The sequence below is a fragment of the Zalophus californianus genome, chromosome 2 (assembly GCF_009762305.2).
Source record: "Zalophus californianus isolate mZalCal1 chromosome 2, mZalCal1.pri.v2, whole genome shotgun sequence".
Lineage (NCBI taxonomy): Eukaryota > Metazoa > Chordata > Mammalia > Carnivora > Otariidae > Zalophus > Zalophus californianus.
The window spans coordinates 169,703,845-169,717,367 of NC_045596.1; the positions used below are offsets into that span (position 1 = coordinate 169,703,845).

The 13,523-nt window shown below is 39.7% G+C and overlaps 1 long non-coding RNA gene across 1 annotated transcript in view; it reads left to right on the top strand.

Annotated features, from left to right (window-relative positions):
* Positions 1 to 9,466, top strand: part of LOC118356580 — a 115,573-nt gene extending 106,107 nt beyond the window's left edge. Inside the window, exons 4-6 of the long non-coding RNA XR_004819852.1 lie at positions 4,035 to 4,079; positions 4,868 to 4,970; positions 9,337 to 9,466. This is a non-coding gene — a long non-coding RNA (uncharacterized LOC118356580). The remainder of the gene's footprint in view (positions 1 to 4,034; positions 4,080 to 4,867; positions 4,971 to 9,336) is intronic.
* The last annotated feature ends 4,057 nt before the right edge of the window (positions 9,467 to 13,523 follow it).

Here is a 13,523-nt window from a genome sequence, read left to right on the forward strand (position 1 = left end):
TTTTTCAGAGTCCATAGTCTCTCATGGTTCATCTCCCCCTCAGATTTCCGCCCCCTTCATTCTTCCCCTCCTGCTATCTTCTTTTTGTTTTTTAACATATAATGTATTATTTGCTTCAGAGGTACAGATCTGTGATTCAACAGTCTTGCACACTTCACAGCACTCACCATAGCACATACCCTCCCCAATGTCTATCAGCGAGCCACCCCATCCCTCCCACCCCCCACCACTCCAGCAACACTCAGTTTGTTTCCTGACATTAAGAATTCCTCATATCAGTGAGGTCATATGATACATGTCTTTCTCTGATTGACTTATTTCGCTCAGCATAATACCCTCCAGTTCCATCCACATCGTTGCAAATGGCAAGATTTCATTATTTTTGATGGCTGCATAATATTCCATTGTGTATATATATACCACCTCTTCTTTATATATTCATCTGTTGTTGGACATCTGGGCTCTTTCCACAGTTTGGCTATTGTGGACATTGCTGCTATAAACTTCGGGGTGCATGTACCCCTTCGGATTCCTACCTTTGTATCTTTGGGGTAAATACCCAGTAGCGCAATTGCTGGATCATACGGTAGCTCTATTTTCAACTTTTTGAGGAACCTCCATACTGTTTTCCAGAGTGGCTGCACCAGCTTGCATTCCCACCAACACTGTAGGAGGTTTCCCCTTTCTCCGCATCCCCACCAACATCTGTTGTTTTCTGACTTGTTAATTTTAGCCATTCTGACTGGTGTGAGGTGATATCTCACTGAGGTTTTGATTTGGATTTCCCTGATGCCGAGCGATGTTGAGCACTTTTTCATGTGTCTGTTGGCCATTTGGATGTCTTCTCTGAAAAAATGTCTGTTCATGTCTTCTGCTGATTTCTTGATTGGATCATTTGCGCACAGCCTTCTCTTAAACAGTTACTGAGAGATGCTGTTTGCTGTCCTCACACGTCTTAGAAGAGAAAAACAAAACAAAACAAACAAACAAGCAAAAACAATGCATTTTTGAGATAACAGAGACCCCAGTGAAGTTTGAATTCAGCCAAACACTATTTAAATGGCACCTTGGTTTCAAAAATATCATCTTGGTAAACAATTCCTTTTCTTACCATATTTTTCTGGGCAGTTCTAACTATCCTGGCTGTTACTCTGTAGAACGCTGGGAGACCAGGGCAGAGAATAGAAACCAAAGATGAGGGAGTTGCCTGCCCAGTCCTTTGTGTACAGCCCAGTACATTGCCTCCCAACTTCTCAGAGGATGCCAAAGCATGTCAGCAGATGAAATCTGAATGGTGTCCCTGTTTGGACAAAACAGAAGCTCTGTGGGGTCTTACAGAAATGACAGCAGCATAAAAGAAAATAACAGATATTTGTGCAGCACAAAGTGCATGAAAAAGCTGCCCAAAGTGAATAGGATGGAGTATTCAGGACTTCTTTCTGTATGTAACTGTTGGCGGGCAGCAGAGAAAAATCAATCTACTGGTTGAATGAATATAGCCATGAATAAACAGAAAGGGAGAGAAACCACGTTTTACTGGAATAATATCATATGCAATATCCTTAAATAGTTTATACCCTTCCTGGTAAGCACAGAAAAGCCCAGAAGGAAAAAGAGGAGAAAATAAATCACATTAACCTTCAGCAACTCTTCAATATAGGTATTATTATTCTTATCTTATGGAGGAGAAAACTGAGGTTCAAAGAAATTGAGTGACATGTCTCAAGTCACAGAGCTGGTAAGGGGAGAAGTTAGGATTTTTCCGTATAGTTTCCAAAATGTTCTCATTACACCAGGAAGTTTCAAAATCAACATTCTTCAAAAATGTGCCTGAGTACTTACCATGAGGAAAATACAAGGCTGCCTTTCCTTATATTTACTCTTCACAGTAAGCCATAAAAATAGTATTTTTCATGGTTTGCTTGTATTTGTTGATCAACACTTAAGTCAGCTTCAGAGTTACATTTTTATTATGAAATCTCATCTAATGAGTAGGAAGACCAGGGTGATAGCTGCAAGGTAAAATCTAAAGTGTTGATAAGAAGTGTGCCCTCAGTACATCCAACTACAGGCTAAGAACTCCAAAGTCATTGCCTGTGATTCTACCATTAGAACTTTAAAAAAATTCCCATTTGCAATGACATGGATGGAACAGGAGGGTATTATGCTAAGCTAAATAAGCCAGTCAGAGAAAGACAAATACCATATGATTCCATGCATATGTGGAAGTTAAGAAACAAAACAGATGAGCATAGGGAAAGGGAAGGAAATATAAAAAAAGATGAAAACAGAGAGGGAGGTAAATCACCTCTTAACTATAGGAAACAAACTGAGGATTGGTGGAGGGGAGGTCGGTGGGGGAATGGGGTAATTGGGTGGTGAGCATTAAGGAGGGCACTTGATAATGAATATTGGGTGTTGTATGCAAACATCAAAATTTAGTTGATGAATCACTAAATTCTACCCCTGAAACTAATAATACACGATATGTTAACTAAATTGAATTTAAATACAAAATTAAAAAAAAATTCTTAACTTTTCATCTCTTGTCCCTTTTAAAAATGCAGGAGTGCCTGGATGGCTCAGTTGTTAAGTGTCTGCCTTTGGCTCAGGTCATGATCCCAGGGTCCTGGGATCGAGCCCCACATCAGGCTCCCTGCTCGGCGGGAAGCCTGCTTCTCCCTCTGCCACTCCCCCTGCTTGTGTTCCTGTTCTTGCTATCTCTCTCTCTCTGTCAAATAAATAAATAAAATCTAAAAAACAAACAAAAACTTGAAAGAAAATGCAAAGTCCCTCAGTGAATCCAGTTAATTCACCCTTTCTTCAGACTTTACTTATCTGTCATATTTTATTGGTTACAGTAGCAGAATTATCCAAGGCCAGGAACTATGCCTTCATTCTTTGTAGTAATGGCAGATGGGGAGTTTGGAAAGGAGCTTCCCCTATTACTAATTTTTAAAAAATCTAGAATTCACATTTGAGCAGTCCATTAAAACACCTGGTCCTGTTCCCATGGCAAGGTGGCCTCCCTCCTTTCCCACATAGTTCCTCTCAAAGTGTTTTTATTTTATTTTATTTTATTTTATTTTATTTTTTTATTTTAATTTTGTTATGTTATGTTAGTCACCATACAGTACATCATTAGTTTTTTTTTTGCTCAACATTGTTTCTTTTTCTTTAAATTTTTTATTGTTATGTTAATCACCATACATTACATCATTAGTTTTTGATGTAGTGATCCATGATTCATCGTTTGCCTATAATACCCAGTGCTCCATGCAATACGTGCCCTCCTTAGTACCCATCACTGGGCTAACCCATCCCTCACCCCCCTTCCCTCCAAAACCCTCAATTCATTTCTTGGAGTCCATAGTCTCTCATGGTTCATCTCTCCCTCTGAATCCCCCCTTCATTTTTCCCTTCCTTCTCCTAATGTCCTCCATGCTGTTCCTTATGTTCCACAAATAAGTGAAACCATATGATAATTGATTTTCTCTGCTTGACTTATTTCACTTAGTATAATCTCCAGTTCCATCCATGTTGATGTAAAAGTTGGGTATTCATCCTTTCTGATGGCTGAGTAATATTCCATTGTATATATGGACCACATCTTCTTTATCCATTCATCTGTTGAAGGGCATCTTGGCTCTTTCCACAGTTTGGCTATTGCAGACATTGCTGCTATGAACATTGGGGAGCATATGGCCCTTCTTTTCACTATGGTCTGTGTCTTTGGGGTAAATACCCAGGAGTGCAATTGCTGGGTCATAGGGTAGCTCTATTTTTAATTTTTTGAGGCACCTCCACACTGTTTTCCAAAGTAGCTGTATCTTCTTGCATTCCCACCAACAGTGTAAGAGGATTCCCCTTTCTCCACAACCTCTCCAACATTTGTTGTTTCTTGCCTTGTCAATTTTTGCCATTCTAACTGGTGTAAGGTGGTATCTCAATGTGGTTTGGATTCAAAGTGTTTTATTTAAGGATATTCCTCTGAAAAAACACTTTCACTGACTGTTTTAACTGGATTTTTTCAGGGCAAAAATCTTGGAAGTTGGCTCCACATGGACTAAATGTCCTAGGTATGTCTCTGGTTCTCAGTTAATTTTTTTTTAAAGATTTTATTTATTAGAGAGAGAGAGAGCACAAGCAGGAGGAGCAACAGAGGGAGAGGGAGAAGCAGGCTCACCGCTGAGCAGGGAACCCAATGAGGGCTTGATCCCAGGATGGTGGGATCATGACCTGAGCTGAAAGCAGACGCTTAACCTACTGCGCCACGCAAGCGCCCCCTTAGTTAACTCCTGAGGAAAGATTTACGCTACTCCACCTGTTGCCCTAATTGCTGTCCAAGGTTCTGATAACCTTTGCATGGACAGGCAGGAATGTTAAAACACCTCAGGAAATTCCGCCCTAATGACCACTCAGCTGAAATTAACTGTTCTAGGAGTTCCTTCTCTTACAATATCATTTATTTAACATTTTGCTTAAACTGTGATTGGGACATACTGTTCTAACAAGGGGCACAGGGTGGGAGGTGTTCTTTTCCTTTAAATTAAATGATTCTCATCAGAGGTGATTTGGCAACATCTGTAAACATTTTTGGTTGCCAGAAATGGGGGTGGGAGAAAGGATCAGAAGTATTACTGGCATTTAATGAATAGAGACTAGAATATTGCTAAATATTCTGAAATGCACAAGACCGACTCCCACAACAAAGACTAATGCAGCCAAAAATGTCAATAGTGCTAAGGTTGAGAAACTGTTTTAAATAAATCACCAGAGAAAGGAATATTACCACTCTCCTTCTTCTACTATGGTAAGATAGCTGGGTTCTGATGTCTGACAGAAAAGCTTCTATTTTTTTTTTCAGAAAAGCTTCTAAAAACAGGAGCATCCTGGTTAAGAGTTTGAGCTTTGAGTCAGATAGACATGGATTTTACTCCCAGATCTGCCACTTAGCTCTGTGATCTTAGGTAAGTTACATAACCTCACTACAAAGGGTTTTCTCAGGTGTAAAATTAGCAGTGGTATTTCTTTATCAGGTTGCTATGAAGAATCAGCAAATGCACACAAGATGCTTGGCACAGACCCTGGTAAACACAAGCATATGTTAGTTATGATGATTGTTATTCTTCAGTGAGAGTTTTATCAACTTTCATTTCTTTTTTTTTATTATGTTCAGTTAGCCAACATATAATACATCATTAGTTTTTGATGTAGTGTTCAATGATTCATTAGTTGCGTATAATACCCAGTGCTCATCACAACACATACCCTCCTTAATACCCATCACCCAGTTACCCCATCCCCCCACCCCCTCCCTTCTGTAACCCTCAGTTTGTTTCCCAGAGTCCAGAGTCTCTCATGGTTTGTCTCCCTCTCTGATTTCTTCCCATTCAGTTTTCCCTCCCTTCCCCTGTGGTCCTCTGCTCTGTTCCTTATGTTCCACATAGAGTGAAACCATATGATAATTGTCTTTCTCTGCTTGACTGATTTCACTTAGCATAATCCCCTCTAGTTCCATCCATGTCGATGCAAATGGTAGGTATTCATCTTTTCTGATGGCTGAGTAATATTCCATTGTATATATGAACCACATCTTCTTTATCCATTTATCTGTTGAAGGACATCTTGGCTCCTTCCACAGTCTGGTTATTGTGGACATTGCTGCTATGAACATTGGGGTGCATGTGCCCCTTCTTTTCACTACATCTGTATCTTTGGGGTAAATGCCTAGTAGTGCAATTGCTGGGTCATAGGATAGCTCTCTTTTTAAAGTCTTGAGCCACAGCAACTTCTTTCAAGACACGTCTCTAAAGGCAAGGGAAACAAAAGCACAAATGAACATTTGGGACTTCATCAAGATAAAAAACTTCTGCACAGCAAAGGAAATAGTCAACAAAACTAAGAGGCAACCCACAGAAGGGGAGAAGATATTTGCAAATGACATTACAGGCAGAGGGCTGGTATCCAAGATCTATAAAGAACTTCTCAAACTCAACCCTCATTTCAATATATTCAGACCAGACAGAACTAAGTCTTGGTGTAAACCAGACCTAGAAGCATATGCCAAAGGACACCCTTCAGTCCCTTTTCTAGTATTAATGATTTCTTAGCCCACTCTTGCTGTCATGAACCCTTTCTTTGCAAAAGGGGAATATGAGAATGAGAATGGCATGAACAACATGGCTAGTCACTAATGCGGTTTCATTCATTCACTACACCTCGCTGGGCTTGAGGGCAGGAAGAAAATAAGGAGGAGTAGATTAGCTATGAAGGTGAAACAAAGATGACTAAGATGTGATTTCTAATGAAGGACTAAAGGTACTAATTTAGAATGGGGGAACTAAGACATGGACACAGAGGAGCTTGATACAAAGTAGAAAATGATAAACTGCCAGGGAGATGAGGTCAAACTTAAGAGAGGTTTATAGAGGTTCCATGGAGGAGAGGCTGCTTCTGGGTAGAGAAAATTTTGAAGGGGGAGGTGATATTTGGACTGGACTTAAAAATATAGGAATTGCATTGGTAAGTAAAAGCTATCCAGATAGAAGAGATGGCCTCACCAATTAATCACACAGAAGCAATAAATCATGAAGCATATGGAGGGTATGATTTAGTATAATATGGCACATCAGTTATGTGTGGTGAGATAAGGCTACAAATATGGGGGGGACTGGAATGCAGGAGGCCCTGAATCTTTCATAGTCGCTGCTCTTTGGAGCTCATAGGCCTCCATTCAGATAATCATCATGCAAGCGGTTCAGTTCTATCACAGAGGAAGGCAGAGCAACTGTGAGAGACTAGAGAAGGAAGGATCTGCCTCACCTAGTGGAGCCCATCACAATAAAGGTGACCATTCAAGTTGAGATCTGAAATATGGATAAGAGTTTTCTAGGAAGGGAAAGAGCTGAATATGGGTGATGGGAAGATATTCTAAGCAGAAGGGATAGATAGACTTAAGAGAGCAAAAAACGTCATTTGATATAACTGAGCCAGGAGTAGGTGTGCAGGTGTGGAAGAGGCTGAGATTAAAAGGGCAGACTGAAGCGAGATTACAGAAGATTCTGTATGTCACATTACAGATTTTGACTTAAGTCTGCAGTGATGGAGACTAAGCAAGCTTAATACAGGGAGCAATAAAGAGGGGGTGGTTAGTCAGTGCTATCACTCTGGCAGCACTGGGAAGAATGGTAGTTAGGCAGATGAGGAAAAACTAGGAAAGAAGCTAGGTAGGCAGGTATGAATTGTTAAAACCCATGTGAGAGGCTGAGTCGAGCAGTGCTAGTGAGAATGTGCAGGAGGAGCTGAGTTATCAGGAGGAAGAATGTTCATGGCTTGATGACTGACAGAACCTAAGGTGGTGGGAGGGGTGAGGATAGACTTGTGAGGATAAAATGGGAAGTGACTAAGACACACGCTGTGATGATTGTTAAGAGCACAGGCTCTAGAGTCAGACTGTCTGGGTTTGAGTACTGTCTCTGTCACTTGCTAGCTCATTTTTAAATTGGGAGTGGTAAAAATTGTATCAACTTCATAAGGTTGTAGCATCTCTGGCAATCCAAGAGAAACAATTAGCATAGTGCTTGGCACTAGACAAGGGTTCCATAAATATTAGAATATCAGTTCCTCTTTCCTTTTCCCTTCCCCTCTTCCTCCTCCTCCTCCTTCTCTGTATTATTTTTTCATCTTGTCAGTGTTTTGGATTTTGGTCATTCTAATAGGTGCATAGCGGTATCTCATTATTGTCTTGATTTTCATTTCCTTAATGGCATATGATATGGAACATCTTTTCATATGTTCATTTGCCATCTATATATCTTCTTTGGTGAGGTGTCTGGTAAGGTCTTTGGCCCACTTTTTTAATCAGGTTGTCATATGCACTTTTAACTTGAATGAACTTGATTAAACACACTTGGCAGAAAGAGATAGAAAGCCAAGGGGGACAGCGGTGTGGGGAAGAATGCAGGAGGAGACAGGAGAATTTAAATAGTGGACCTAAAATAACCTACTCAATAAGCATTTGCCTCAGGGTTAGGGGCAGGAAAGGACTGTTTAGCCACACTGAGTGGTATTCTAATTGTTTAGAGGTATACATTTAAAATATTTCCACACATAGGCTAACCACGTCCTCTGTTCCCGAATTAAGACAGAGCTGTCTCAGCCAATGCTGGTGTATTAGACTCATGAGATGGTTAGTTTCCAATGTGCCATTTTCCTAAGAAAATTTTATAGGCAATTTTCAGTGTATACGATTTTTGTTTTACAAGCTGACATCAGAAACCAACTTGTATGTAAAATGTTATTCTACTCTATACACTCCTGTTTCACCTTAGAAATATCTCTCATCCTGAATGTCCTATGTAAATACTTGCCCCATAAAATAATGCTTGATGCACAGTCATCATGCTAAAAGTATTCATGTTCATTTCATTGATTTCATTGATAGGCCAGATTTTCATTATAGAATGTGAAACTCTAAAGGTATTTCCTTAGCAAAAACAGATTCAGAATTTCAGTTTTTGATGGAAGACTTGGGAAGAATGAGATTGCATTAATGATACCAGTGTCTAAACTTTATTTTGGGGCCCCTCAGATGAGAGAGATAATGACCAGCCATTGTTGTAAATAATATTAATTCTATTTCTTTTTATGTTTATACTTTGGATTAAGGAACTGTTGGTGACTACCCTATTATAGGTAGCTCTATAAAATGAAGGTTTTTTTTTTCCCTCAGTAGTGATCTTGCCTAGTTTCAGTTAAGGCTGAATTCAAATTCTGACCCTACCCATTCCTAGCCGTGGTACCTCAGGGGGTTATAGTGATAACTCAAAAAGCCAAATTAAAAAAAAAAAGTCAAATAACATAACACATGAAAATACCATGTGTGATAAATAGAAAGCTTTAATCAATCATTAGCTACTGCTGCAGTGATACTCATTGATGTTATTCTTCCCCAAGCACAAGTCAAGAGGTTTTAGTGGGAGCCATGTAGGGCAGGCCATGAGGCAACCTGTGTTATTTACAGCTGGATCTATGAAGAGCTGTTAATCCTCTGGCTCTCACTTTGATTCAGTTCACTGTAGAGAAATAAAAGCTGTCCCAAATATATGTGATCATTTCCCTAATAAACTCAGAGTTGATCTTTTGGGTCCTTTCTAGCATCTCTTGATAAGGGAGAGAGTTTTCAATACCTGATTAATCCAAGGTGCCAGCTAGATTAGTGGATCATTCAAGCTGAAATGTGCAGTTTGGGGTTGGAGCATTCTGGTTTGGTTATGTCCATTGGTCAAATGCATTGCATAATTACAAAATTCTATCTTTCACCCCATACTCTAGATGGAGCCTGAACTGTGGGATTTTGATTAGCATCAAAGGGAGGTCTAGCGCATGCATGCCACAGAAGTTGCTCACAGCAGAAATGAGGTACTCCCCTCTTTGCAAAGACCTTTGAAACCCCGAGACTGCATTACCATCTCTTTTACCAAAAACAGATGATTAGAGTCAATTTTGTTTACTTTTTAAAAATAAAGCAAACTAAAAGCAAATGACTCAAAGACATCTCAGATGTTCTCCAGATTAAGGGCTTGTATCAATTTCCTAAATAGCAAACACCATTTATTCTCTGTTGATCTTTCTTTCTTACCAAGTTTAGAGGGATTTTATTCATTCCAAACCAAATGATTAATTAAAATGAGTCCTGGAGCCCTCCCTTTCTCTCTTCAGCTTGGTGGATGGCTGTTCTTGGCTTTTAATAGCATTCCAATTGTACCTTACTATATTATTTTGGTTGTCTCTTAGAAATGCAGCTGTGTCAGCCTACAACAATGCAGAGAATAGGTTCAGAAATGTAGATTAACCTCAATTCACCCCAATCCTGAAAGGGAGTTCCTGAGTCTTTCAGGAGAATGCTCCCTGTCACTTCATGTGAAGTTATCCATTAGGAACCAGGTATCTGGAGTTTTTCACAGTGCTTTTAATAGGAAGCTAAGCCAGATTATTTGGGCCAAGAGAAGCATGTTCTTGAGCAATACTGGACATTTCCCTATTTAAATAGGATTAAAGTGGTTCAGATCAAGAGGCAAGAACATCAAAGAGGGAATATTGTAAGGGTCTTAAATTCTCTAATAATGATTTATGTTGAAAAATGTCACACATTTTAAGCCCTCTTTCAAATAAGGAATTAAATTTCTTATTTGAGATGGTGATTTTGCCATTGTCAACTCCCTCGAAATTCTTATAAATATTTGGAGAGGAAAAAAAGATACAGTTATCTCACACACACACACACACACACACACACACACACACAGTAACAGGATATAATTTCCCAGTGATTGGAAGGTCTGTGGTGACAAAGAGAGGCTATGATTGGTGGCAAATACTGATACACGCTTGAAGGAGAACAAACTTTCTTTCCTAAAGAACTTGAGGGAAGCAACCTATTCCCCCTCCGCTTTCTGAACAGAGACCCAAGGTCTGCAACAACAGAAAACATTGAGACCAACCCAGTGTGTTGCCTAGAAGGTAAAAAGACGGGATGTGGAGGGGGCTGGTGGTGAAGTACTGAGTTTGGGAGTTATAACCGTGGGGTATGGTAGAGACAGGAGGGGCCCTGGTGCAGGCAGGGAACCTTAGTACTCCCGTATTTCATCTCATCTGCATGGCAGAGAAGAGGAATAGAGCTAGGAAAAGGTGGCTCAACTCAATCCTGCCGCGTGTGGAGGGCATCTTAGGGTCACAAGATAGAAGCTAGGAGCCAGGCACTTTAATTTGTTCTCCAACTGTATACTTGAAGAGGGAATTCCACTCATTTCTGAGGATATATTTGCCAGCTGCTCTGTTTAATATGCCCATCTACTATTTGCATGGTATAAAATGAATTGTAGGCTGGTCATCTGGGTGGCTCAGTCAGTTAAGTGTCTGCCTTTGGTTCAGGTCATGATCCTGGGGTCCTGAGATTGAGCCCCACCTTGGGGCTCCCTGCTCAGTGGGAGTCTGTTTCTCCCTTGTTCTCTGCCCCTCCTCCCTTCTTGTGCTCTCTCTCTCTCAAATAAATACAGAAAATCTTAAAAAAAATTAAATTAATTGTAGGCTTCTGGTTTGGTTGAGAAAAGCTCACTTTTCCTTTTGGTACACAAAGGGCTTTTCTCCTGTAAGTGGATTCCTTATAATCAGGGAAATGAGCTATCAAGCTACATTAAAAATTAAAAATCGGTAACAATGACATTATAAAGCCACTTATAGTTTGCTATAAGGCAGGCCCCCTTTACCCATGCTAAAACCTTTCTCCCCTTGTGTCTCTCCTCTTCTCTTGTTTACTGGGATGTTGTCTAGTCTAACCAAGAGAACACTGTCTTTTCTTTTTTTCCCTAACTCTGTTTTTCTCCCCAGTTGGGTAGCTGACCACCAATAAGTTTAACAAATCCTCAGTTGTAGGATAGGTATAATAGTGGGACTATATTACAGTTTGGTTTGGAGTATGGAATGTGATAATGCACACAAAACACTTACTACAATGCCACACACATAAAAACATAACATAAAAACCTAGAAAATGTCATGACCCAAATATCCTCATTTGGGAACAGGTAACACACATTGCTCTGCCAAAAGAGGCCTGGCCTGTAGTCAGTGAAAAACAGAAAAAACTGGGCCCAAAGACACCTCAGTAGCAGGGGCAGGACAAGTGTATCCAGCAGATCTGGGGGTCACCTTGCACACAGTTTGCAGGTGTTACATTTCACTACATTATATTCTTTTGGTCCAGCTATCAAGTATCCCTGCTCTCTTATTAAAGGAAATTGGGCTCCCTTCTCTCCTTCAGAAACCAGAGTAGAAACTAGTCCACAAGGTCCACAAGAACATTAGTAACTGATCACTAGGAGTTAGGAATGAATTCTCTAGCAATCTGTGCTAGAACATGCTGAGAAGTATCTTTCTTGACATTCTAACTGGGGGAACTTCTCAATCTGCTATTGTAGCAAATGGGTGCTTTGGTATGAGAATGTATAATCTTTATCTTATTATATCACTATAGAGTCATATCAAGGCCACACTACCTGCTCTCATAGATAACCCTCAAACTTCAATTTTTTTAACACAATAGAAGGTTGTTTCTCACTTGTCTCAAGTCCAAATCAGGTGTTTCTAATCATAGGCAATTCCCTTCTAGTGGAGATTCAGGAACCCAGCCTCCTTCCATCTCGAGCAGGTGGCTTCCATGAGGGTTTTCGTCAAGCCATTGTAGCCAGAAAGAGCAGGGAGCCTTTGATGGGCCAGGCTTCAGGTAACAGACATTACCTATGCTTACATTTCAAACTTGCTAGAACTTAGTCACTGGCTGCACCTAACAAAGTAGTCTGGGAAATGCAGCCCAGTCATGGGACCAGAGAGGGGATGCCTAGTCTAAAGAGATCTCCTCAATCTTGAATGAACATCCAGGAGACAGACAGACAGACAGACAGACAGACAGACAGACAGACAGACACACACACACACACACACACACACACACACACACACACACACACACACACACACACACACACACACTTCTGCAATGAAGATTATGGAAAATACTTTTGAGTCAGGAAAATTCACAATACTTTAAGACTCTGTGGGACACCCCACCTACAAAAATTATTTAATCCAAGAAACAGAAAAATATGGCACCTTCAAGGCCATAGGAAGGCATGGTCTCTTTGAAGCATCTGTGGAAACCCCAAGGAGAGACAGGCTGAGAATGAGGCCGTGCTGCAAACAGAGTCGCCTTAAGAAATGGTACCTCATAGAAAATACTGCATCTGGCTGTTTCACATAAATATGTATGATAAATATTTTCCTAAGCTATTCCACCCATTCTCACTGCTTTTGAAGGCTCACATTATACATCCAAATATTCATGATTGACACTTCTCCTAGGACACCTTCATTTGCTCCTTCTGCAGACATGTGGAGGTATGCTTTCTTATTTATTTTTTTAATAAACTTTAGAATTTAACATGTACATGTATATTGGGAAAACTGATATGGTATGATATTGAATCTTCCCATCCAGAAATGTAATATATTACTCAATGTATTCAGGCTTTATTTTAGGCCACTCAGTAACATTTTAAAGTTATTTTCAATTTCTGCACATTTACTTACTAATAGACCTAAGCAAGTCACTTAAGCTTCCAAAGTGTAAGTTTTCTTAATAGGATAAATAATAGTAGCTACCTTCCAGGAGAATATTGAGTATCAATATTCAATATCAATACTATATATAGTATCAAGGTAATATATATAAAAGCACTTATCATAGTGTCTGACATAGCAAAAACTATTCAATAGGTGGGAATAATTATTATAATTATTGCTAGATTTATTATAACATACTTGCTAATTTGTATTAATTTTATGACTAGTATCATTTCCCCATGTTTTCTAATTGGCTTTGTAGATATGTAAGAAATAGTGTTTTTTGTATATCTACTAGATTCTGATTTACTAAATTCTGATTGTTTCTAATGGTTTTTCAG